The 25404-nt window shown below is 39.5% G+C and overlaps 1 long non-coding RNA gene across 1 annotated transcript; it reads left to right on the top strand.

Moving 5' to 3' along the window:
- Nucleotides 1-22276, top strand: LOC137635556 (uncharacterized). Its single transcript, XR_011042711.1, has 6 exons — nucleotides 1-126; nucleotides 8352-8489; nucleotides 9170-9285; nucleotides 10174-10357; nucleotides 10598-10888; nucleotides 22024-22276. It is a non-coding gene; the product is annotated as an uncharacterized lncRNA (long non-coding RNA).
- Nucleotides 22277-25404: the final 3128 nt, after the last annotated feature.

The raw sequence follows: 25404 nt of genomic DNA on the forward strand, positions 1-25404 counted from the left end.
AACAATGCCTGCTTGATTGACCGTCACCTCCCACCTCCTCCTTTTAAGCTGTTTTAAAACCATTTCCACAGCTGTTAATAGTTTTATTTCTATCAGTGTAAGTGAGATAGAGTCGGCGAATTACAGGTAATTATATTTGCCACGTAATTTTATGGTATTTCGATAATTAACATGAGTTAAACTCGAAGTACTTCAGGAAGCCAATATGGCTGACAGGTGACAGGTGACAGGTGTCAGTGAGCCGGCAAATATTAAACTGGTCGAACCGGTTATACCATTTATTGACACCAGTACTGTTGACCGGACTATTTAACCGGCATATTTTTGGAATTGGATATTATGCCTAAGGTATGAATAGGGCCAGGATACCGAAATGTCTGGTATGGTCTCATGTTTAGTATGGGGTCACGTGACCTATAAGTGGCTTGTAGCCTATAGCCTTTTGATACTTGGGAATTTAAGTAGATATATAATTAATCTTTTTTATGTATTATAAGGATTCTACATATCTGGTTTAAATCATTGAAAATTTTGTTGAAAATGAAAATTGGTATATAGTTTATCAGACTTAGGCTAATCAGTTGAAAATGAGTTTATCCCGTTTTCTATGCTAAGGTAAAATTTATATTCATTAATTTGAATGAATTATTTAATTTATACGTAAAGAGATTCACCAGTCAAAAAGATGATAGTCTAAGGTGTCAGACCTAACCTGACTTGATTACCTTGTCTTCAGTTGTTCTTGGGGGTTAGTTTGACGTTTGTGTTTTAAAATGCAATATACAGGTATGTCGATCATTTTCTGCAAGTGGAATTAATTATAGGAGCTTCATGAAACGAAGAGATGGAATTATAGGTAAAGTTATACAAGCCTACACGGTATCATTTCGAACAGAAAATGTTTTCCTGTAGCAAAAACCGTTTCAATCGCAAACAAACTGAACAACCAGTTTGACTAACTTCAAGTAGCCGAACTGGGTGTTGTTACGGTTGAAATGAAGGTGAAAATCGGTTAAATCACGTTATTAGAGGAAAACATAATTTCTGTTAAAATGTTTAAATATAATGGCTCTTGTTCCGCCGCCAAAAAACATAAACATCAAGCTCGTAGGTACTGTCAAGCGGTAATGTTGAGTTGCGCACGCTAACAATAGCAATGTAACGCTACATATAATGGTTCTTGTTCCGCCACTGGCTCGCTTCGCTCGCAAGAAAACAAAACATCCAGCTCGTATGTTCTGGCAAGCAGTAATGTTGAGCTGCGCATGCTGAAAAAATAGTAAAAGTAACACATTAAAATGAAATTGATGACTTTTATGACCGGGACGACGAAGCTTGTGGGTCATCAGGGCCGTTGTGACTGTGATGACTTAACTTCTATGACTGGGACGTGGAAAGTTGTGGGTCTTCGGGGTCTTGTGACTGTGACGTCGGGCATTGTGGGTCTTGGGGGTCCCCTGGCTGTTGCTGTATCAGAGGTAGAGGAGGGTACAGGCGACTGGCAGTAAGAAAGATGTGCAATAAAGTATGTTCTGGGTAGTAGTGGGTAAAAAAGAACCTGGAAAATATTGCCTGAAATAATGTCTTCGTTCCAGGTCTATGGACCCACTCCTTCACTTCTCCGCAGAGCCGTTCTGTATTTTGGGTATGGATGGTTGGGTCTTTGGGGTCGACGAAATGTTCCGAGCGGTTTACAGTTTGCGAGTAACCTATATCAGAAAGTGTGTTGTAGGCAGACCACTTATCGCTAATAATTACGCCACGTGGCTTTATATATTGTTGAATTAGAGGAATTAGGGCCGCAGCGTCATGTTTAGTAGAGGGGGAGGGGAAGTATAAGGGATTATAAAAACCACATTTTACAGTCACCAGAACATCATCTAACCGAATGTTTCCTACCTAACCTAACCAACCGAACCTAAGGTTCTCCACCTAACCTAACCTAGGAGCCGTATCCTTAGACTACCGTATTCTTATCTTACCTGTCCCAATGTACTGCATTCACCCCTAAGAAATTTCTTACGTTTAATACCCCCAAAGACTTATTTGGCGCTTAACGGTCTCCCATGGTTGTATTTTGCGTTTCCAGAATGGGATTCGTCTATTTCAACAACTATACCGTCACCACCGGTCGCCTCTTGATTATCGAAAAAGTATTCCGTAACCTCCGAACAGAAACTTCGCCAATCGATGCTGGTTTTAGTGTATCATGATCCCAATATTTAAGTAAGAAATGGTTAACAAATAAAATTATCTTCCATGGGGCGAGGTGACTTTTCTAAAAATGTACCGTTATAGGCAGTAACTGTATATCCACATGGCCGTTTCTTCTTTGTCTTAGCTATCTTGGTTTCAATATTGCAGTAGTAGACGTGAATATCTTTCCCGTATGATAGCCACGAACGGCGCTTGGGACATTAAACGCTGGGGTATTACATTATGAGATTTAAGAAAGTTATCAACATTGGATGACGCATCAAAGAATCCACCATGAAATTTAGGAAAAGCTTTTAAGTACGGAATATTGCAGCCGCTACAAGTTTCTATAACTTCCATCGTAGAATACGCAAAAAGATCTGAATTGGTCAAAGGTTTCCACGGAAAAGGATTTGTTGAGAAGGGTATGGAGAGATCACTTGAATAGATAAGGGAAGGGGGTTGGGAAATATTAACCCCCCTGTGCAAACTTTCTATACGTATGGGTTCGTGATTGGTCAAGGGAAAAACAACGGAGTCTAGAGAGTAGACATGAATGAGCTAGAATGGGAAACTTGTCCAGAGTAAGTATTTATGTGAAATTTGGGCATGACAAGATAATAACAAAATGTATAAAGGAATAATAGCAAGATGAAATGGAGTGTGTAATGAATATTTAATGGGAATATAAAATGAGGTGATTTTATAAGAGGAAGAATAATAAAACGTGTAATTCTTAGGTCAAATGTAAAATGTATATGTGGGTATTACATAAAAGGAATGGTGTATTTGTACTGGATCAAGTGAAATACTTGAATAAACGGGGTGAGGTAGAATACTTGAATGTGGCAGGTAAAATGACGTAGTGGGAAAATTGGTAGGGGCTATCATCATCGTCATCATCATTTCAGCCTTCAAAAGTCCTTTGTTGGATGTAGGCCTTCCCCAGGTTCCTCCACAGACTTCTATCGCAAGCTATTCTGTGCCACTGTAGCTTATGTTGGTCTAAGTCATCTCGCCAGCGGGTTTTTTGTCTTCCTCGGTTTCTTGTGTATCCTCGGGGTGTCCAGAAGGTTGTTCGTGATGTCCATTGGTTGTCTGTCATCCTGGCAATGTGGCCTGCCCAGTTCCATTTGAGCTTGCTAATGGTTTCAAGGATATCCATTACTTTAGTTTTTTGACGTATCCATTTAGCTGTTTTTCTATCCTTCCATGTTAGATTTAGCATAATTCTCTCATGTGCCCTCTGCATTGTTCGTAATTTAAGGGAAAGCTCATTTGTTAGATTCCAAGTTTCGGCCCCATAGGTGACAAAGGGGGAGGATACACTGATCATAGACTTTCCTTTTTAAGATGATAGGAATCTTCTTATTTTTTAACACTGTACTGGCTCTTCCAAACGCTTGCCAACCGAGGGTTATTCTTCTTTTTATTTCGCTCTCTACAGGCGTCATGTAAAGAGATTCGTTGTCCATGGTAGATGTAGTTGTCCACTTCCTCAATTTGTTGGTTTTCAATTTCAAGTTTGTCATATGCATTTTCAGTATATTTATTGCTCATGACTTTGGTCTTTTGGAAGTTCATGTGGAGGCCAATTGATTTGCTTGCTTCATTTAGCTCGGTGAGCATGTGTTGAAGCTCTTCTTTGGTGTGAGCAATGATAATGATGTTATCAGCAAATCTTAGGTGACTTAGATATTCTCCATCTATTTTTATTCCTTTTTCTTGCCAGTTGAGTTGTTGGAAAGCTCTCTCCAGGCAGGCAGTAAACAGTTTGGGTGAGCTAGTGTCACCTTGTCTGACACCTCTCTTGAGTTGGAATGGTTCAGAGTCCTTGTGGAGACGAATAAATGATGTTGCATGGTCATATTATTATTATTATTATTATTACTTACTAAGCTACAACCCTAGTTGGAAAAGCAGTATTCTATAAGCCCAGGGGCTCCAACAGGGAAAATAGCTCAGTGCGGAAAGGAAAAAAGGAAAATAAAATATTCTAAGAAGAGTAACAACAATAAATATCTCCTATATAAACTATAAAAACTTTAACAAAACAAGAGGAAGAGAAATAAGATAGGAGAGTGTGCTCGAGTGTACCCTCAAGCAAGAGAACTCTAACCCAAGACAGTGAAAGGCCATGGTACAGAGGCTATGGCACTACCCATTAATGTAAACTGAGTCGACTCCCTGTTCTTCCAGCGCTGACATGACCACCTCAGTTTCATCCGAGTCAAATGCTTTGGTGTAATCTACAAGTGCTACTACTAGTGGTATCTTATATTCATTTGCTTTCTCAATGATTTGGTTTACTGTTTGTGGATGGTCAGTTGTGGAGTAGCCTCTTCTAAAGCCCGCTTGTTCCCTTGGCTGATTTTCATCAAGCTTTCCTACAATTCGGTTGGTGATCACTTTGGTGAAAATTTTATAAATAACATTAAGGAGGCTGATTAGCCGTTGGTTGTTCATGTCCCTGGGGTCGCCTTTTTTGTAGAGTAGAATGAGGATAGCTTTATTCCACTCTTCTGGCGTTTTGCTCTTCTTCAGACAATCATTGAATAGTCGTGCCAGTCTGACCTGGATTGGCTCATCAGCATCTGCTATTAGGTCTAACGTGATGTTATCTGGTCCCGGTGCTTTCCCTTTCTTCATTTGCTTGACAGCTAGTCTCACCTCGCCTGCTGTGATCTCTGGAAAGTGATGAGATGGGTGTTGATTTGCTCTTTCACGAAGATGGTAACGAGGTCTTTCTGAGGAGTAAAGCTTTTGGTAGTACTCTCTTGCTCGCTTAGCTATTCCATCACGGTTGGTTGTAAGGGATTCGTCTTCTTCTAGCACCCCAGTGAATTGCCGCTTCCCTTGGCCGAGTTTTCTTTTTGCTGTTTTAAACCCTCTGCCTTGTTTGATGACATCTTCAATTATTTTTGTCATCCTATTGCGAAGGTCTTCTCGTTGCTTTTTCTGTATAGTTTTGTTTAGTTCTGCTGCTTCAATTTTCTCCCTCACTGTTGATGGGGCCTTGAGATTTCTCCGTTTTTTCATGAGGTTCTTTGTGTCTTCCGAGAATTTGCTGTTGTCAGAGGGTTTTGTGTCCTGGAACTTCTTTGCTACTTCTTTCAGGGGGATAATAATGTTATTATTCAAGTTTTCAAGATCAGTTTCATTACTGTATTGGTCTTCTAAATTTCCAAGAATCTCGTAGCGCTTTTTTAACTCTATCTGAAATGTAGATTTGAGAGCTTCAGGTACTTTGATATGTTCTGGTCTTAAGAAGAATAGTTTTTGCCTTTCTTGTTTGGTGTTGATTTGGACTTTGCATCTTACCATCCTGTGATCACTGCCTACATTGACTTGGTTCAGGACATCAACATTTTTAACTATGTTTGTCTACCAGTATGTAGTCTATTTCATTACGTGTTTCATGGTTTGGGCTTCGCCATGTCCATCTCTTGTTTTCACTCATTTGAAAGAATGTGTTCATGATCTTGAAGTTATGTGCTACAGCAAAATTTATCAAGTCGTCTCCCATTTCATTTCTCTCCCCATATCCAAATTTGCCAACGCAATCCTCATTCCTTTTTCCAATTTTAGCATTGAAATCCCCCATTATGATGTTTTAATGGGCTTTGTTGTTATTTAGAGTGGTATATAGGTCATCATAAAAGTTATCCAGTTCCTCTTGGGATGACAATGATGTGGGATCATATACCTGTATGATAGTTAGTCTGTACCGCTTTGAAATTCTAAGAGTGGCACTAGCAACTCTGTCTGATGTGGCTGTGAACTTCTCAATGTTGCTGTGTAAGGTTTGCTTATGAGAAATCCAACACCATTTTGCTTGCTTTCCTTGCCACAGTTGTAAAGCAAGTGTCCGCTTTTAAGCATTTGGATTTTCTCACCTGGTCTTCTCATCTCGGAGATTCCGATAATATCCCAATTGATGTTCATAATCTCTGTTTCCAGGCTACTCAGGTGTATCTCTTCAGAGAGGGTTCTTACATTGTACGTAGCAATGTTAAGCACTGTTTTAGGGTTGGATAGTCACTTTTACAGCACACAGTCCCTATCCAAATCAGACTGTGTGGTTGGGCCTTGATTTAAATCCGCTGACCCAACAGGAACGGCCGAATTTTGTCTGTGGTTGTAACTCATTTGGGGAGATTGTGGGCCATACCCTGCCGCGCTGGCCCATGGCAAGTTGGCAGGGGAAGAAATAGCGAGAAGTAAAGTTTGATAAGGGATTGGACTGTAAATATAGAGGGATGAAAGAATTGAGGGGACAGCATGAGAGAAAAGAATTGACTCCGGGGTTATAAGAGAAGAAATAACCGTATTGGTGGAGGCGGAGTCTATGCGTAGAAGATCGAAAACTGCTATGTACAAATGAACGAACGAGACCGACTACACCCGACCCGTAGAATGTCGACAAATAAATGAAAAATATACCGTTAGTATAGGATATACTGTAGATAATTAGTGTATTTTTTCATCGGTTTACTATACATTCAAGAAGGTAATGTATAGAGAAGAAAAGGCTTGTTTTACGTTTATATACCGTTTACCCAGTATGTTTTCTCAACCCAAAACCCCGAGTTCCCGCTAGGGGTCCCCCATTATCGGCGGATATATATATATATATATATATATATATATATATATATATATATATATATATATATATATATATATATATATATATATATATATATATATTTCTGAAACTATTCATTTCCAAGAGGAACGAGTGTCATTTTTTAAAGAGAACATACCTTTTTCTATAGAAAAAAAAGTTTTCCCCCTAGGTTACGGTAACCTGAAATAAACTATAATAAAACCAATTCTGAACTGAAATCGGCTAGTGTAGGTGGTTTAGTAACTAGATTTGTCTGCTACAATACATGGCCACTTGGCTAATGTGTGGAGTGTGACGCCTATCGTTTGCCAGTACAGCGAGCAAGGAGATGGTAGATAGCGAGTGAGGGGAGCCAAGTTTAAAGGTTGCTCATGAATGGCAGAGGCAAGGGATGGTAGCATTGCCCTAGAGACTTACTATACCAAGGAGGGCCAGGCAATGGATGTTGATGCCACAGCAGGTGGACCTGTAGTCTCCCCCAACCTTAGCTCACAAGGATGGTGAGGTTGCAGCTACTAAAGGAACTAAAGAGTTTGAGCGGGACTTTTAACTCCAGTCTAGCGATCACCAGTCAATGACGTTACCAAACAGGTCACCCCAATCCTAAAAAAAAGCAAAGAACTGAATCGATAAGTGTCTAGTGGGTGTACCACTATAAACATATGGTTTTAAGTGTGTTAGATGATGGATACGATTAGGAAGGATTCCCATTTGCTGTGAGCAGGTCTGGTGGCCGAACAATTTGCACTTACAGATTTTGGATTTATTTATAATTCTTTATTTACTAGCAAAATTAGTCCTGGCTGGTTTGGTATTTTTACCTCCGCCAAGGAAGTTGGAAGGTGGTTACGTCTTACCGTCTTATCCCCTGTTTGTGTGTGTGTGTGTGTGTGAACAGCTTCCTGCCACAGTTTTAATCGTGTAGTTATGAAACCTGCAAGGATCAACTGTTATGTAGAAAGCCAGAAATGATTAAATTCTGGCAGGTAAGGTTTGGTCAAACAAAATGTCCAATTTATGTAATTAGCTGTGAGTTTGGTTATCAGTGTCACAGAGGCTTCAAACTTGGTTCATAAAAAAGTGTATGAAAATCCACACCAATTAATACATGTTAAGGTCAAAGGTCTAGGTCAAGATGGAGCAAGAGGTCGAGAAATGAACTTCCGCAGCGGAGGTCTGCACTCTACTGAGTGCTTAATGTTTATTATTATTATTATTATTAGGTAAACTACAACCTTAGTTTTGTTCAATGGAGAGAGGGGTGTAATAACTTGCGTGTCATTCGATTAAGATAAGTAAATTTATATTTCTAGATCTAAGTTCATTGTTTAATTTTTGGAGACAGGTTTTGAGTTACTGCGCATGCATTGTTCCCCATAAAGCCCATAATCGAGTGATGTGCCTCAGATTATGGTTGGAAATGCTAAAGATTAAAAAAAGGAAGCAAGTGGAAACAATATATGGTTTAGTATTTGACTAGAAATTAAAGTGTCATATATTTACCCAGATTTTTTTTCTCGTATAGGTTGTTTTTGGATGAAGTATTGTATAGTTCCTCTGGGGGTGTATGTATGATAGCGGCCACCTGTATGTATTACGGCTAACCTCGGATACGGCAGTGGAAGGGGGTTGCAGGGGCGTAAACACCCCCCTCCCCCATTAGGTAAGTAGGTAAATGACATGGCTTGTAGGTTAGGTAAGGGGGGGAAATGTAATAGTTGATGTCAATATTTAATCCAAATCGGAGGAACTGGCCGCAGATATACAAAGGCTCCTTTTTTTTATATTATACGAGACTTGTCTTTAAATTACTTTGAAGCAAATATAGCCATCGGTATTCTATGCAGACTTTAGGATCAATTTTTGGAGCGGTTGTAGATAGTCTGGTATGGGTCGACAAAGATATCCCGTTTTATATTGAAGATCAAAGTTATATAGCTTAACCTAACCTCCCCTTCTTCCCTTAGCAAGGGAATGTAAAAAAAGGAAGACGTTTTGTACAATGTAGACGAGACAACTAGAGTTAACGAAGACGTTGGCGGAGGTAGAAAGTAGAGGTATTTCTTTTCTTTAGGGTATTTTTGTCACATTCTCAATTGAATGAAATTCTTTTGACAATTAATTGGGTTTTGAATATCAGGCTAGAGTTAATTTAGAGGAATCTGCCTCGAAACCATGTTTCCTAAAGCAACCAACGTTGTCTCCGCTCAAACATTTAAAAACATTTAAATTAGTTTAATAGTAACAACACAAATTGATAGACATGGTTATTCTAATGTTTAACCAATATTAATAAAACAAAAGGATTTAAGAATTATTTAATAACTGTTTCGTATTTTCCAGGTTTTTGGTTGATGCCGCTGGAAAGAGGCTAAGGAGGCTTAGACACCCCTATGAGGCTTAGACATCATAGGGGGACTGACATGGAAAGGATGATGCACTTGAAAAATTTTTTAAAGGTATGTATTATTTTGTGAAGCATGTTGTATACAATGGCTGGCGACAAGCTGATGTAATATTTGCTTTATCGTTTTCAACGTAAAATCCATAACTTAGTGTTTAGAAACTATAACCTTTAATCAAAGGTTTTGTTTGGTACTTGTGTTTGTGAGTGTGTGTGGGATTTTTCATTGCTCCAATAATAATTTGGGCTCTGAAGTTTTTTTTTCAGTACCAAACATTTTGGCAGTAGCCATGTCATTCGCATTTATTATTATTATTATTATTATTATTATTACTATACAAGCTACAACCCTAGTTGGAAAAGCAAGATGCTATAAGCCCAGGGACTCCAACAGGGAACGATAGCCCAGTGAGGAAAGGAAATAAGGAAATAAATAAATGAAGAGAACAAATTAACAATAAATCATTCTAAAATAAGTAACAACGTCAAAACAGACATGTCATATATAAACTATTAACAACATCAAAAACAAATATGTCATAAATAAACTATAAAAAGACTCGTGTCTGCCTGGTCAACAAAAAAGCATTTGCTCCAACTTTGAACTTTTGAAGTTCTACTGATTCAACCACCCGATTAGGAAGATCATTCCACAACTTGGTAACAGCTGGAATAAAACTTCTAGAGTACTGCGTAGTATTCAGCCTCATGATGGAGAAGGCCTGGCTATTAGAATGAACTTCCTGCCTAGTATTACGAACAGGATAGAATTGTCCAGGGAGATCTGAATGTAAAGGATGGTCAGAGTTATGAAAAATCTTATGCATAATAGTATAATATTGGTGAAACCGCTATTAATAGACTTTGTCATTCCAGTGTTCTAGCCAATATGAGTACTGAAAAGGATTTAAGAATCTTTTAATAACTGGTTCATATTTTTCAGGTTTTTGTGCCACGGGAACGAGGCTGACAGGGGAAGGGCGGCTGATACTGTGATAGGCTGGATCAGGTACCACTAGCTGCCCCCTACCCAAGCTATGGGTAAGGTTGCCACCTCGCTCCAAAAGTCTAATTGGCGGCTACCTATTGGCTTTGCCCAAGATACAGGCGTATATTAATAACTACAGGTTTGTCATATTTTGTTAACTGTGTTGTATACAACGGCTGACAATCTGGTGTAATACTTACCTTTTTGATTAAACATAAAATGCTTTACTTGGTGTTTATCATGAGTTTATCAACTCTAAACTTTAATCAAATGTTTTTTAATTGGGTACTAATCTATCCTTCAAGGTGTGGCACTAGTTGGTCTCTCAATATTGTGAGTTAAGTCTTGCCAGGTTTTTTTATTCTATTTTATTTTTAAGGTAGCTCATGAATGGCAGGACCAAGGGACAGTGACATTGGCTTAGAGACTGACCCTAAGCCCCCCTCCACCCAAGCAAGAATCAAGGAGGGCCAGGTAATGGCTGGTGATGACTCGGCAGATAGACTTATAGCTCTCCCAAACCCCCTATCCTTAGCTAAGGATGATGAGGTTGCAGCTAACAAGGAAACTAAGGAGCTTGAGTGGGACTCGAACCCTAGTCAGGGACATTACCACATCGACCACCACATGCTTACCAGAGAAACCTTGCTGTTGAGATTTTCTTCCCAGTGTAAGTTTTTTTTTTATGAGTACCAAGAATTCTGGCAGTAGCCTTGCCATTCATACTAGAGAAAAGTTTTTGGTGCTAAACACACATTCAATGGTGTAACTTATTGTTTTATCATGTTTAGGTAAAGGAAATATCTGTGATTATTTGTGGTATAAATATTTTGCCTAATGAACATGATGGAAGTTTGAGACTTTTTTTTTCTTTTTTTTTTTTTAGCCGATACTACGCATCACCAAACATATTTTCTATTTCAGGTTTTTTTTATATCTAAATTTTTCATGTCTTTGCTTTCATTAGATGTTTGCAGTAATTGCCAAGTATTTTTGAGTTATTTGCTTTTGAAAGTCTTAACCTAGTTTTATAAGTTATTGAATTTAGTATATGCAGGAACTACACAATTTCTGACAAAAATAAAAACTCAACAAGGACCTGGTGATCCTTTTTATTTTGAGGTGCTGTTCCCCAAATACGGTTTTATTTCCTAAAACGACAATTGGATCCATTTTTGTAACCAATATAGGTACTAAAATGGAAAAAATAATAAAGATTTATTTAATAACTGGTTCATATTTTTTGTGCGTGTGGGGCCATTGTCAACGGGTATCGAAGGAAGAGTTGAGTGGCTCGTGAAATGTTTTAGTGATGAGGGGGAACGGAACCTGCCTCGGTCAAACCCGAAGTCTGGTAGGCCATACAAGATTACTCCTCGGTTATAAGAAACTGATAAAACCAAAGTGTCAGAAAACGAATTGTCATGTTCAAATGTAGAAAAAGGCCAGTGGAGTGACAATGCCTATTTTGTAGTACTCCAGAAGTGGAATGGTGTGTGTGTTTTATGGGTTGGTGGTGGTATAGAAATACTGAGGTGCTCATATTCTTACTTATATGCTTTGAGAGATTTATGCGAAGGTCCTTTTTTGACTGACAAGAGACCTGAGGTCGTGTTGGCTTGCAGCACGTTGGTGCCCCTCCCTTCTTTCAATGCGTCGAAAAACAGCATCAAGTGCGGGGGGAGGACGAGAAGATATATAACCCTCCGTAGATTCTCATCTGCCACCCACCACTCGAGGTCTGTCTATTTTTCTGGTCCCATTGGGATCAGAATGTGTGGGGAATCAAATGCCTGATTGCAATTGGACTCACTGTGTCACTGGAGAGATGAAATGTTAAGGCGGCCGTTAGGAACTAGACTGGCCAGGAATGAAAGGTTTGTGAGGAGACGTAGCCACTTTTGGGCTGGGATTTTTTGTCGTCTTGAAAAAAGATCTTACGACCTTTCTCAGCGTGGTTATCCTGTCGTCGGATGGGATGGTTTTGTGTACCACTGGCTACCCCCTACCCAAGCTATGGGTAAAGTTGCCACCTGGCTCCTAAAGTCTAATTGGCACCTACCTATCGTCTTTGCCCAAGATATAGACAGCCATATATAGTTAACTACCGGTTTGTATTAGGGAAAATACAAATTATCTACGAATTTGTCATATTTTGTTAACTGTGTTGTTTACAACGGCTGACAAGCTGGTGTGATACTTACCTTTTTGGTTTCAACATAAAATGCTTTATTTGGTGTTTATCATGAGTTTATCAACTCTAAACTTTAATCAAAGGTTTTTTAATTGGGTGCTAATCTATCCTTTAAGGTGTGGCACTAGTTGGTCTCTCAATATTGTGAGGTAAGTCTTGCCAGGTTTTTTTTATTCTATTTTATTTTTAAGGTAGCTCATGAATGGCAGGACCAAGGGACAGTGACATTGCCGTCGTTATCAGAGTCGTCTTCATATGTAATTTTTGCATGTAGAATTAATATCTTTTTCAGGAAATCTTATTTTTTTTTACATTTTTTTTTCAGAACTTAATCAGGAAAAATTGAATCTTCCTAATTTTTTTAGCTACCACCACTTGTTTTTTTAATTTATTAAACTTTATATAAGAAATATGTGTTACTTCTCATTTCAGAGTACGATCTACTGTACATGGTGATCCCAGCATCATTGCATGTTGGAAAGGATATTTTATGAAGGTTTTCGCCATCACTCAACTTATTCCATTCGGAACATCGGGAAACGCCTGTAAGCTACTCCTCATTCCCACTCTGTTTATCCTGGGATTTAGGTCGGGAATCCTCGCCAGGAAGGACAAGACTCCTGAGGATCGTGAGAAACGAATGGAACCCTGTCAGGGTGTGACCTAAGGTCATCCTACAAGTGATTAATCAGTTGCAGACCTACTGTGAGGTATTAGGAGTACCTGCGATGAACTCTCCCAGAAGACATTGCAGAATCTTGCAATTAGTGTTCCAAAGCTCTTGAAAGGCTTTAAGAAAAGGGCTATCTATAAAATAAAGAATAGGGCGTTTTAACCCAAATATTTTTTTGAAGGCTGATTTATATATTAGCCTGTTCTATAATGCTGGTATTTTTTAGTATGATTTCGGAGGACTTTATTCGGAAGAAAATGTTCTTCATAATTGTGTTATACTGTAGTTAATTTACTATTTTTTCTTTCAGAGTATTATCTACAAAATGATAGAAATGAAAGCATTATTTTGTAAATGATCATTTGTTCCGATATGGTATACTTTAATGCACTGCATACTTAGGAGGTCCTGGAATCTCAGTCATGACTAGAAAAGTGTAAACTATAATGTGATCTGCTAGATGATGTCTGATTTAAGCGCACTAATGCCGCTATGATGTGACCTGCCAGAAGATGTGTGGTTTTAGCACACAAACTCTCCTATCTGTGCATGCCAGAAGATGAGTCTCCTACTCTAGTGGAGGGTTAGAGTAGGAACAAAAGGAGAAAAATATCTCCATGTGGGATATTTTGGTATGACCTAGTGGGAGGGAAGAGGTTTGCCTTCGTGGAATGCTAGTGTTTTACAAACACCAACTTCATTCCTCAACCACATTTATTCCTCCCACTTTATAGAACCATGTGGTTTGACTAAAGGTGCATCAAGTTTCTTTTCTGGGTGGATGCATTTCAAAATGCATACTACAAACAAGGTCGTCGTTGATGTTGTTATATTTGAAGTCTTAGTGTCATCAAATTCTTCAAAGTTACCACCACTTGTTTTTTAATTTATTAAACTTTATATAAGAAATATGTGTTACTTCTCATTTCAGAATACGATCTACTGTACATGGTGATCCCAGCATCATTGCATGTTGGAAAGGAATGAATGTTTTCGCCATCACTCAACTTATTCCATTCGGAACATCGGGAAACACCTGTAAGCTACTCCCCGTTCCCACTCTGTTTAACCCTGGGATTTAGGTCGGGAATCCTCGCCAGGAAGGACAAGACTCCTGAGGAACGTGAGAAACGAACGTAATGGAACCCTGCAAGGGTGTGACCTAAGGTCATCCTGCAAGTGATTAACCAGTTGCAGACGTACCGTGAGGTATTAGGAGTACCTGCGATAAACTCTCCCAGAAGACATTGCAGAATCTTGCAATTAGTGTTCCAAAGCTCTTGAAAGGCTTCAAGAAAAGGGCTATCTATAAAATAAAGAATAGGGAGTTTTAACCCAAATATTTTTTTGAAGGCAGATTTCTATATTAGCCTGTTCAATAATGCTGGTATTTTTTAGTATTTCGTTGGAGGATTTTATCGGAAGAAAATGTTCTTCATAATTTTGTTATAGTTAATTTACAATTTTTTTTCTTTCAGAGTATTATCTACAAAATGATAAAAGTAATATCATTATTTTATAAATGAACATTTGTTCCGATATGATATACTTCAATGCACTGCATTCATAGGAGGTCTTGGAATCTCCCAGTCATGACTAGAAAAATCCAGACTATCATGTGATCTGCTAGAAGATGTCTGATTTAAGCACACAATTGCCGCTATGATGTGACTTGCCAGATGTGTGGTTTTAGCACACAAACTCCACTATCTGTGCATGCAAGAAGATGAGTCTCCTACTCTAGTGGAGGGTTAGAGTAGGAACAAAAGGAGAAAAATATCTCTGGCAGGGATATTTCAATATGACCTAGTGGGAAGGAAGAGGTTTGCCTTCGTAGAATGCTAGTGTTTTACAAACACCAACTTCATTCCTCAACCACATTTATTCCACCCATTTTTTAGGACCATGTGGTTCGACTGAAGGTGCATCAAAGTCATCGTCATTGAGTTCGTCTAAGTCTTCGTCGTCATCAGAGTCGTCTTCATATGGAATTTTTGCATGTAGAATTTATATCTTTTTCAGGAAACCTTATAATTTTTGTTTACATTTTTTTTTCAGAACTTAATCCAGAAAAATCTTCCTAATTGTGTTTTAGCTACCACCATTTTGTTTTTATATTTATTAAGTTATTTTAAAGAAATATTTATTTTTTCTCATTTCAGAGTACGATCTACGGTACATGGTGATCCCTACATCCTTGCTTGTTAACCTAAACTTACTGGAACAAATTTCTTTTCCCTTTTTCTGTTTCAGGTGAGCCTGCCTGTGAGGTCCAACTACGCCACTTTGTCCAGGGCGTGACGGGCGCCGTTGCGGCACCTTCATGTCCTCGGAGGAGACTGATCCTCACACACACTGTCCTTTGTACCGAAGTCGCTCGTGTTTGAAGGAATCTCCTTGTAGTGTGTCGAAGTGGTTGCCCTCCCAGTGTGTGAGGTTTGGTATGCGGAAGTAGTTTAAAAGGGATTCTCCCCCTTCGGGGTCAGCCTCAAAATTGAGGAAGTCTCGTATGAGTGGCGCCCTGTTAACGCCCGGATAACCTAGTTTGGGGTCTCCTCCCAATGTCTCCCCTAGAGAGGCAGTGAGAGATCCCTCCACGGGGGAGTCCCTCTCATACGACGCTGTTCGTTTGCTGTGGCCCGCCTTGGGGTTGACGGGTTCCCCAGCAAAGGAGAAGCTATAGGAGGTCTTGCGTTCGAGTGTGCTTACGCACTGAAGCGCCGAGTCCTCTTCTATTCTCTCCCCTAATAGGTTCGCTAATGTACCTATTATTCCAGACCTTCCTTCACGTCCGAAGAAACGTGTTCCTCTACCCCAGAGGTGCTAGCTTCCCGTTACACAAAGATAATCCACATAAATAACTCCAGGTTTGTATTAGGGAAAAATGCAAAATATCTCTAAATTTGTCATTTTCAGTGACTTGTTTTGTTGTTAGCAGTAGATTTTTTTCCAACCAGTATTTTTATTATGAATATTAGGTGTCCCGACGCAAGATACAAACCCGCTCTTTAACCTAACATTATTTCGGCGGAGGTGAAAACTAGTCTAAACTAAAGTTACCAGGATTTAACTAACCCGCTAGTTAGCGAGGGTGTGTTCACCCACTCCTCCCACTAGCACTGGTGACTAACAGTCACTTTTTATTTTGGCTCATTAGAGTGTAGATGTGTCTCTCTCCCGTTAACCTAAACTAGCTGGAACTAATTACTTTTCTCTTTTTCTGTTTCAGGTGTGCCTTCCCGTGAGGACCAACCATGCCACTTTTTCCAGGCCGTGAAGGGCGCCGGTACAGCACTTTCGTGTCCTCGGAGGAGCCAGATCAACAGTGTATCTGTCCTTCGTGCAGAGGTTAATCGTATTAGAAGGAATCTCCTTGTAGTGTGCTGGGAGTGTTCGCCCTCCCAGTGGGTGAGGTTTGGTGGGCAGAAAAAGAAGTTTAAAATTGATTCTCTCTGTTTGGGGTAATACTCGAAGTGGAAGAAGTCGAGTACGAGTGGCACCCTGGTAACACTGGGGCAACTTCGTTTGGGGTCTCTTCCCATCCTCTCCCCTAGAGAGGCAGTGAGGGAGCCATCCACAGGGGAGTACCTCTCAGACGATGCTGTGGCCCTCCTTGTGGTTGACGTGTTCCCCGTCAAAGGAGAAGCTACAGGAGGTCTTGCGTCTTGGTGTGCATGCGCACTCAAACGATGAGTCCTCTTCTGCTCTCCTAATAGGTTCGCTAATGTACCTATTAGTCCGGACCTTTCTTCACGTCTAAAGGAACGTGTTCCTTTACCCCAGAGGTTATCATCTATCTTGACTGGAGCAGCTACAGTTCCCCCCAGCTACCCTACCCCCACCCTACCGCTCAAGTGGGTAGGCAGGCTTGCCACCTCGCAGTTGAAATCTAATGGCTACCTTCCAGCTATGCTGAAAGATAATCCACATAAATAACTCTAGGTCTGTATTAGTTAGGGAAAAATACAAATTATCTATGAATTTGTCCTTTTCAGTGACTTGTTTTGTTTTTAGCTATAGATTTTTTTCTAGCAGGAGTTGTCCCGACGCAAGATACAAACCTTCCGCTCTTTGACCTAACATTATTTCGGCGGAGGTGAAAACTAGTCTAAACTCAAGTTAACCAGGATTTAACTAAGCCGCTAGTTGGCGGGGGTGTGTTGACCCACTGCTCCCACACTCACTGGTGACTAACAGTCACTTTTTATTTCGGCTCAGTATAGTGTAGACGTGTCTCACTCTCCCGTTAACCTAAGCTAGCTGGAATTAATTTCTTTTCTCTTTTTCTCTTTCAGGTGTTCCTACCCGTGAGGTCCAGCCATGCCACTTTGTCCAGACCGTGAAGGGCGCCGTTGCGGCACCTTCATGTCCGCTGGCTATTACGGTACAGTAGTGATTTCTTATACAAAAAGAACGAGAGAACCTATATGACTACCAAAATGGTGTCAAATAAGCAGGGTTGTCATCATTATCACATTGTTAATCCACTTCATATTACATAGAATAAGTGAAGAACATTGGAACATCATCTCGTAAGTAACTTAAGAGACGTTTAAAATAGGATTGCAGTGTGCTCTAGATCATCAACATGTCCGTAACATGATTTGCTTTCATTAACTTTTCTTTATAGTGCACACCTAAAACTAGAGCAATCCCTTTACCTAAACAAGACCTAGGTTATAGTATTTTTACTAATAATGTGTAACCCTTTGAAGAAATTATTTTTTTTTATTGTTTGGAGGGGGCTGTCATGAATTCAATCCAAAGGCGAATTATTGTTAAGACGTGTGCGATCACTTGTCAACTTTTATATAAACAGCGAATGAACAAAGACCTTTCTTTGACTTCACAAAATTCTATAGTTCATATATGACAGATCTATTTTAAAGCTATTACTAATTTTAAGGTATTTTATTTAATTTAGTATTTGTTACTTCATATATAGTTTATTTATTAACTAATTTCTCTTCCTCACTGGGTTATTTTCCCTGTTGGAACCCCTTGGTGTATATCGGGCACCGCTACGATGTAGGAAGCAATATCTCGCTGACCAAAGGTTGTTTATGAATTGGTATCGGAATATTTATTCAAAGATAGCATATAATCATCATCATCACTATCTCCTACTACGCCTATTGATGCAAAGTGCCTTGGTTAGATTTTACCAGTCATCATCATCGCTATCTCCTACTACGCCTATTGACGCAAAGTGCCTTGGTTAGATTTTGCCAGTCATCTCTATCTTCAGCATTTAAATCGACACTTCTCCATTCATCATCATCTACTTCATGCTTCACAGTCCTCAGTCATGTAGGCCAGGATCTTCCAACTCCTCTCTTGCCTTCTGGAGTTCAATTAGATATTTATAATCAGGTGGAATGGAAATTAGTATATACCTATAGTTTGGGAATTAGAACCCCTTTTTTTTAAGCATTACATTGCTATATTTCAATGTTACTGGCAAATAATGTGGGTCGATGTCTACCGACGATGTGAAGGTCCCGCAAGTACTATCTCTGGAACCAGGGAACGTACACATATCAACTAAGCACAATCACACTTAAAAAAGAGAAAGCGAGTGTAAAATGAGTGCAAAACAACAATTTTCATCAGTGTGTGTGGGAGCCTTGAGGAGGAGAGAGAGGAGACGTCCGCTCTCTACAAACCAAAAAGAGACTAGTTCATCACTCCGTGAGTTAGGTACAGGTGGCTGGTATCACCGGCACCCCCCTACCTAAGTTATAGGTAGGGTTGCCACCTCGCACTGAAAAGTAATTGGCTTCCTTCCAGCTTTGCCGAAAGATATATTTGGGAAAGCTACGGGATGGGGTGAGGGTAGTCGTATTAGCGGGCAGTAGTCAGATGTAGAACGGCACCTCGTAGTATCGGGGGATATTAAGAAAGGAGAGAACTAACTGGTGAGAGACCTCTGGTCGTGGTTCTAACAAGCCTCGGTTACTATACCGACACTCAAATAGAGTGAGCGAGCTGGGTTTATTCCTGGCATTCCATGCATCTTTTTTCTTTGGTATATTTAGCAGTATTTATGACTCAGAAATGGTGCTATAAGGAGCGTTTCACTGGGCGACACAGGTTCCTCGCCCAGAAATATATTTTTCCTTCGTCAAAATCCCTTTTATCTATAAATAACTAAAGGTTTGTATTACGAATTTGTCATGTTACTGGATATGTCTAGCCTGTCATGATGCATACCAAAATTTATACATACAACTGTACTATTCTTCACATACTTAGGTCATCAAATTCCTCACATAAATTGGTACCACTGTTGACCTTTATTGCTGTAATATCTGCTTATGGTAAGGAAACTTAGAATATAATTCTTAGTCATTGTGGTTCAAGGAATTGAGTTGTCAGGTACTTGAAAGGATTTAATAGGTATATTACTAATTGTAAGGTAGGATTTTGAAGCCTGGTGATAGTGTAATATGTAATATATAAAATCATTTGAATTGATTGGTATATTTGTGAATGAGGGTTGGTATTGTCATCATAACTACTGGATGAGTAGCACTATGTAACCAGGGGACTGGTATATTTGTGAATGAGGGTTGGTATTGTCAGCGTAACTACTGGATGAGTAGCACTATGTAACCAGGGGACTGGTATATCTGTGAATGAGGGTTGGTATTGTCAGCGTAACTACTGGATGAGTAGCACTATGTAACCAGGGGACTGGTATATTTGGGAGTGAGGGTTGGTATTATCAGCGTAACTACTGGATGAGTAGCACTATGTAACCAGGGGACTGGTATATTTGTGAATGAGGGTTGGTTTTGTCAGCGTAACTACTGGATGAGTAGCACTATGTAACCAGGGGACTGGTATATTTGTGAATGAGGGTTGGTATTGTCAGCGTATCTACTGGAGGAGTAGCACTATGTAACCAGGGGACTGGTATATTTGTGAATGAGGGTTGGTATTGTCAGCGTATCTACTGGAGGAGTAGCACTGTGTAACCAGGGGACTGGTATATTTGTGAATGAGGGTTGGTATTGTCAGCGTAACTACTGGATGAGTAGCACTGTGTAACCAGGGGACTGGTATATTTGTGAATGAGGGTTGGTATTGTCAGCGTAACTACTGGATGAGTAGCATTATGTAACCAGGGGACCCAATGACTGTAGCAAACCAATTTAGAATAGACTGCTGTGGAAAGATAAAAAGAATAATTACAATTTTCATTAGATTATGAAGATGTGCATAAATCTACTTCAAGGTAGTTGACAGAATTACTGAAAACGTGCTTAATGTACAGTAGTCGTGCGGGAATATATGCAGCCACAGTTCATTCGATCCTGTGATATGAAGGACACTGTCAGACTATTGGTTTTCAGGGGGCCAATTGGCAAAATTGTGGCACCCTAGATATACCATAAGAGGTACAAATAATGACACAAATTACAGCAATTGATGGTGTAAAACGTAATTGTAAGAAAGGAAGTTAAACCGAGCGGTTCTTGGAGGTGTAAACGTAGTCATAATTCAGTCGTGTTCTGAAATTTCTGCCTTCAGTGCACACAAACCCATTTTCTCATAACCTAACCTAGTCTGTCATTTTGTGTTTTCATGTTGGTTATTAATGAGTTTACTAAATGCCAATTGCTGAACATGTGAATTATCATCAGGTTTGGACAATGCAAAGTGTGGCCAAAGGTACTCAGGCTTTCTGTATAGTACTGTAACCTTTACTGCAGTGCATAGGTAACAAACAGTACTGAAGTACTGCAAGTTTTGACAGCATTGTTTTGAAGTGACTACTTGAGGCATCCATTTGTTACTGCTGCGCACAATACATAGATGGCTAGATAAGAACTTGGAGATAATTCAACAAGCAATTTCATTGTTTAGTGAAGAGTATTTTATGATACTGTACTGTGCATCTTCCAGCAGCCAGTATATACATACATACATACATATACCAAGGCACTTCCCCCAATTTTGGGGGGTAGCCGACATCAACAAATGAAACTACCCAAAACTAGAGTGCGGGGAGCAGTCACTCTCCCCCCAGCTTCATCTCTTTGTTGCTGTCTCACAGGATGTAGATACAGGAGAGGGGGTTCCCAGCCCCCTCATCCCGTCCCTTTTAGTCGCCTCTTACGACACGCAGGGATAACATTGGCACTATTCTAATTTTTATATGCCCCCGCGGCCACAGTATATAGTAACAGATAATAGAATTGGAGAAATTATTTCCTAAACTGTAGTTTCAGTAATAAATTTCAGCATCAACTATCGAGTCCCTTCATTTTACATGCTTTTTGAAAGCTGCTGCGCCCTAATTTAGTTTGTCTTTTTTGCCGTCGGACTCTAGGGGCTTCTACGTGAGTATTATACCAGCTCTTTTTCTCCCACCCTGCTGTCTTGCCTCTTTGTACTTCATATGGGCTAGATTCTATATATCCAATTGCAATCCTGTCGAGGTGTTTTGTTGAAAGTCGTCAAGTATCGAATGTATTTTTTTTTTTCCATTTTATACTTTTTGTCTTTCAGTTTAATGAAATTGTAACCGCCGTTGTTTTTCAATTTTTAATTACTAATTATTCATAATGTGGGAGGGTGGGCGGTGCCACCCTAGCAGTACCAGCCGAACTCGATTGAGTCCCTTGTCAGGCTGGGAGGAACTTAGAGAGGAGACGTCCCCTTTTTTGTTAAATTTGTTTGATGTCGGCTACCCCCCAAAATTGGGGGAAGTGCCTTAGTGTATGTATGTATGTAATTATTCATTCATTTGTAGATATATCTAGGATTTTTTTAGTATTTATTCTCACGTATTTAAATGTTGTAGTAAAATCACTTGCTTTGCTAGCTTGTTCGTTGTGATCTGGTATTTTGCTTAGCTTAGTAATAAGTGAATTTGATGTTGAATGAACTAAAAAGGTCAATGTTTTTAATACTTAATTTATTGCTACAGGTAATTCTTCACGGTCTGCTATGCAGTACGTCTTATTCGAGTTGATCTGACTATCAAGATTTTCAAGAACGAATATGAATTTCAAAATATCAAGATTATGTTTACATTTGCATGAGGAAAAATTCGAGTTGATCTGACTCTCAAGATTAGAAGTGAATTTCAAAATCTCAAGATTATCTTTACGTCATTTTCATCAAGAAGAATTTAATTATTTTTGCCCTAATAACAAATATGGTAGAAATTTTCTCAACACACTGTGAAATTTTAAATAGACATCGGCTTGATAATTTTTTTTTTTCTTAAGCACCGCATTTTGGGTTCAGTTGTCTTTTAATTTCTATGTAAACTCATTGCCTTCATTCAATTAAAAGTTATAGGTTATCTAGTGTGGTCTTAAGACCGGCAAGTATGAAGTTAAACTGTATTTTCTGAAAAAAAATACAGTATAACTTCATACTCATTACAAAAAATTGTTCCAAATCAATAATTTGTCTAAATGTGAAGCATTTATAATTGGTCTGTTCACAAACCCTTGGGTGTCTTCACCCTTATTATTGGAAAGGGATACTTCATGTTTTGTCAAAATTTATTCCGTTACCATTTTATTTGTAAGAAAATTCAGTTTTTGTCTAAAAATCTCTTGTTTTAAATGTGCCATTATTTTATTGAAACTTACTGGAATTCATTTGCTATTTATTCTAAAACCAGGAGCCCTTTTAATGAGGGAATGCCTTGATGAAGTCATTGAGCTTCAGCCGTGCTGTTTATTCTAAATCCAGGAGCCCTCTCTATGAGAGGGAATGCCTTGATGAAGTCATTGAGCTTCAGCCGTGCTATTTATTCTAAAACCAGGAGCCCTCTTAATGAGAGGGAATGCCTTGATGAAGTCATTGAGCTTCAGCCGTGCTTTTTATTCTAAAACCAGGAGCCCTCTCAATGAAAGAATGCCTTGATGGAGTCGGTGAGCTTCAGCCGTGCTATTTATTCTAAAACCAGGAGCCCTCTCAATGAGAGAATGCCTTGATGGAGTCGGTGAGCTTCAGCCGTGCTATTTATTCTAAAACCAGGAGCCCTCTCAATGAGAGAGTGCCTTGATGAAGTCATTGAGCTTCAGCCGTGCTATTTATTCTAAAACCAGGAGCCCTCTTAATGAGAGAGGCCTTGATGAAGTCATTGAGCTTCAGCCATGCTATTTATTCTAAAACCAGGAGCCCTCTTAATGAGAGAAGGCCTTGATAAAGTCATTGAGCTTCAGCCGTGCTATTTATTCTAAAACCAGGAGCCCTCTTGATGAGAGAATGCCTCGACGAAGTCATTGAGCTTCAGCCGTGCTATTTATTCTAAAACCAGGAGCCCTCTTGATGAGAGAATGCCTCGACGAAGTCATTGAGCTTCAGCCGTGCTATTTATTCTAAAACCAGGAGCCCTCTTGATGAGAGAGTGCCTCGACGAAGTCATTGAGCTTCAGCCGTGCTATTTATTCTAAAACCAGGAGCCCTCTTGATGAGAGAATGCCTCGACGAAGTCATTGAGCTTCAGCCGTGCTATTTATTCTAAAACCAGGAGCCCTCTTAATGAGAGAATGCCTCGACGAAGTCATTGAGCTTCAGCCGTGCTATTTATTCTAAAACCAGGAGCCCTACTAACGAGAGAATGCCCCGACGAAGTCATTGAGCTTCAGCACGGCACATTTGATGGGCAAGAGGGCTCTTGAACTTGGGGAAATTGCTCCCCCAGTTCGAATCTAAATTTCTCTCATCTTTTTCTTCGGTGTCAATGACCTTAGATGTCAGGATGCCTGAAAACCTTAAATCAATCAATCAATCGTCTTTTTCTTTCAATATTAATTCGACCTTGTCCTAATTTTATAAACTTTCTTTCGTGTTGCTTTACCAACTCCACAAGAAAAAGTTCCCTTATTATGTATATATATATATATGTATTTATTAATTTTTCTTTTTCTTTGGCTTGGATGTTTCTACATCCATTATAGCTGCTGGCACGGATGGTTATATATTTGCTATTGCTGCCCTGCTTTGATGAAGTGGAGAAGGTGTAGCGGTTGGGAGATATTTGCATTCAAAGCTATATGTGAGAGTATTGGATGATTTCAGCCATCCCGAAGACGGTTTGGACCTTTTTGGCGGAAATATTCTCAAGTGTTGGGTCTTCGGAATCCAATTTGCATTCGAAGCTATATGTTGGATGATCTCAGCCATCCCGAAGATGGTTTAGACCTTTTTGGCGGAACCATTCTCAAGTGTTGGATCTTCGGAATCCAGGGGGATCCAACGCTTGGCGTAGGACTCTCGGCTTTTGGCCGGAAGCCCGTCATTACAGATACGGGGAGGATGCTTCCATAGTTTCTTGGTCTCAGTCCTAACAGGTGGGTTCAGCTTACACCTGTGCCTCTATATCTGTTTTGATGCTATCCTTCGGGTAGGGTATGGAGTGGACCATTTGGGAAGTATACTCTCATTGTGCTGATAGTGGAGAGTGCAAGTTTCCTTTCTGACGTGTGATGGCCTAATATTCTCAAGCAGGTACATCAAACTAACCCTTTTCTCTCTCTCGTCTAATGGATAAGTAACGAACCCCCATCCCCTGGATACGCTGACTTTCCCCGGGCACTGTTGACGACCACTGCTAATTCAATTAAGGAAAATTCTGTTGACGACCTAGGAACAAAAAAGGACCCCTCTACCAATGTTTTAAAACCAATTTAATTGGGTAATAAAGGGAAACTGAATCCTTCATGTTACACAAATTCCAGTAAATACTGATTATGATATGCTATATAAAGCATTCAGATGCTATGGAGTGATAAAAGAAATTAGAATGAAACTTGAAAATGAAATATGGCATTCATGGATAACTTATAATAATCATGAAGAAGCATTCAATGCATTATGTAACATCAATGATATCAAAATTGATAATTTAAATGTCATGGGTTCCCTATGTGATAAGATACCAAACAGTTTGGATGTATATAGACCTGCTGACTGGTTTGAGAAAGATATCGATTTAACTATGCTCCCCCAAAGAAAGCCAAAACCAACAAGCCACTTGTTGCTTAGCCTAAAGGGAGTAATGGGAATTATTTTAAAATTAGCAAACTAATTCAGAAAAAGGTAGGAACCATTGCACCAGGTGATATATCTCGCTTTGGGAAAATTAGCTTCCTAATCTATGCAAAATCATACACGCAATCAGTTATACTGTCTAACCTTGAGACAAGTAGTGATGAGGATATGTTAGATGTCAAACCCCACCTAAATTTTAGTTACGAAAGGGGAGCAGTCTTCAATAATGATCTGTATGAATTTATAGAAGAAATACTAGCCATGTGCCCATTAACAGTGTGGAAAGTGCATAAGA

Source organism: Palaemon carinicauda, unplaced genomic scaffold (genome assembly GCF_036898095.1).
Source record: "Palaemon carinicauda isolate YSFRI2023 unplaced genomic scaffold, ASM3689809v2 scaffold140, whole genome shotgun sequence".
Taxonomy (NCBI): domain Eukaryota; kingdom Metazoa; phylum Arthropoda; class Malacostraca; order Decapoda; family Palaemonidae; genus Palaemon; species Palaemon carinicauda.